Source organism: Osmia lignaria, unplaced genomic scaffold, assembly GCF_051020975.1.
Source record: "Osmia lignaria lignaria isolate PbOS001 unplaced genomic scaffold, iyOsmLign1 scaffold0043, whole genome shotgun sequence".
Taxonomy (NCBI): Eukaryota; Metazoa; Arthropoda; class Insecta; order Hymenoptera; family Megachilidae; genus Osmia; species Osmia lignaria.
In genome coordinates this window covers 135,001-137,500 of record NW_027478184.1, presented here as the reverse complement: position 1 = coordinate 137,500, position 2,500 = coordinate 135,001, and positions in this window count along the sequence as shown.

The following is a 2,500-nucleotide window of genomic DNA, read 5'->3' as shown; positions in this document are numbered from 1 at the left end:
ACTTTGAAAGCAACACGCCGTTGGAACTTTGAAAAATTTCGATGCGTCGCCAAAGTTCGTACTTTTCGATAAAATCTTCGTCCTATGATACATTTCGATCAAGAACTACATTGATCGTCATGAAACTGTTTTTTTTTTTGGGAGACGTGTACGCTCCTTTTCATAAAGGAGACTATCTTATTGCGAAAGTCAAAATCGCACGCTCTCACGGCGATTTGCCCCCGTATACGCCTGGGCGTAAGCCCGTGCGTCGCCGACCTAGCGGCCTGCCGATCGGTATTTAGAGGGAGGCACTTTGAAAGCAACACGCCGTTGGAACTTTGAAAAATTTCGATGCGTCGCCAAAGTTCGTACTTTTCGATAAAATCTTCGTCCTATGATACATTTCGATCAAGAACTACATTGATCGTCATGAAACTGTTTTTTTTTTTGGGAGACGTGTACGCTCCTTTTCATAAAGGAGACTATCTTATTGCGAAAGTCAAAATCGCACGCTCTCACGGCGATTTGCCCCCGTATACGCCTGGGCGTAAGCCCGTGCGTCGCCGACCTAGCGGCCTGCCGATCGGTATTTAGAGGGAGGCACTTTGAAAGCAACACGCCGTTGGAACTTTGAAAAATTTCGATGCGTCGCCAAAGTTCGTACTTTTCGATAAAATCTTCGTCCTATGATACATTTCGATCAAGAACTACATTGATCGTCATGAAACTGTTTTTTTTTTTGGGAGACGTGTACGCTCCTTTTCATAAAGGAGACTATCTTATTGCGAAAGTCAAAATCGCACGCTCTCACGGCGATTTGCCCCCGTATACGCCTGGGCGTAAGCCCGTGCGTCGCCGACCTAGCGGCCTGCCGATCGGTATTTAGAGGGAGGCACTTTGAAAGCAACACGCCGTTGGAACTTTGAAAAATTTCGATGCGTCGCCAAAGTTCGTACTTTTCGATAAAATCTTCGTCCTATGATACATTTCGATCAAGAACTACATTGATCGTCATGAAACTGTTTTTTTTTTTGGGAGACGTGTACGCTCCTTTTCATAAAGGAGACTATCTTATTGCGAAAGTCAAAATCGCACGCTCTCACGGCGATTTGCCCCCGTATACGCCTGGGCGTAAGCCCGTGCGTCGCCGACCTAGCGGCCTGCCGATCGGTATTTAGAGGGAGGCACTTTGAAAGCAACACGCCGTTGGAACTTTGAAAAATTTCGATGCGTCGCCAAAGTTCGTACTTTTCGATAAAATCTTCGTCCTATGATACATTTCGATCAAGAACTACATTGATCGTCATGAAACTGTTTTTTTTTTTGGGAGACGTGTACGCTCCTTTTCATAAAGGAGACTATCTTATTGCGAAAGTCAAAATCGCACGCTCTCACGGCGATTTGCCCCCGTATACGCCTGGGCGTAAGCCCGTGCGTCGCCGACCTAGCGGCCTGCCGATCGGTATTTAGAGGGAGGCACTTTGAAAGCAACACGCCGTTGGAACTTTGAAAAATTTCGATGCGTCGCCAAAGTTCGTACTTTTCGATAAAATCTTCGTCCTATGATACATTTCGATCAAGAACTACATTGATCGTCATGAAACTGTTTTTTTTTTTGGGAGACGTGTACGCTCCTTTTCATAAAGGAGACTATCTTATTGCGAAAGTCAAAATCGCACGCTCTCACGGCGATTTGCCCCCGTATACGCCTGGGCGTAAGCCCGTGCGTCGCCGACCTAGCGGCCTGCCGATCGGTATTTAGAGGGAGGCACTTTGAAAGCAACACGCCGCTGGAACTTTGAAAAATTTCGGGGCAAAGCAATACGCGGCTGGGACTTTGAAATATTTCGGAGCGCACCTAAAGTTCGTTATTTTGGCTAAACGGAGCGAAAATCTGCATTTATACCATCACGGACGTTAGTTCAATAGCGTTTAACGATCGATCCACGGTACAGAATGCAAAAATATGATTGTTAAAATTTTCGACTTATCGGTTCTGGATCACTGAAAAATCAAAAAAAATTATTAATTTTGATTAATTAAATTACATATGTAGTTTTATATTGTTATAGTCTCGTATTTGTTAATGTTTTGTCGTAAGAAAATGCAAAAATATCGTTTTAATGTTTTCGTCTCATCGGTTCTGGATCGCTGAAAAATCAAAGAAAAATATTAATTTTGATTAATTAAATTACAAATGGAGTTTTATATTGCTATAGTCGCTTATTTGTTAATGTTTTACCGTAAGAAAATGCAAAAATATCGTTTTAATATTTTCATCTCATCGGTTCTGGGCGGTTTTAAAATTTTTTAAAATATTAATTAAACCCATGATTTACATGAGAATGTGAATTTATTATGTCCTGCATGTTAATTTATTAATTTTCATGTATAGAACGTTATAAAATGAAAGGATATGTTCGACGATATTTCCGGCTAAGTTTTACCGTGCCGGCGGGATGGTACGCTCTCACGGCGGTTTGCACAGGCATACGCCTGGGCGTAAGCCCATGCGTCG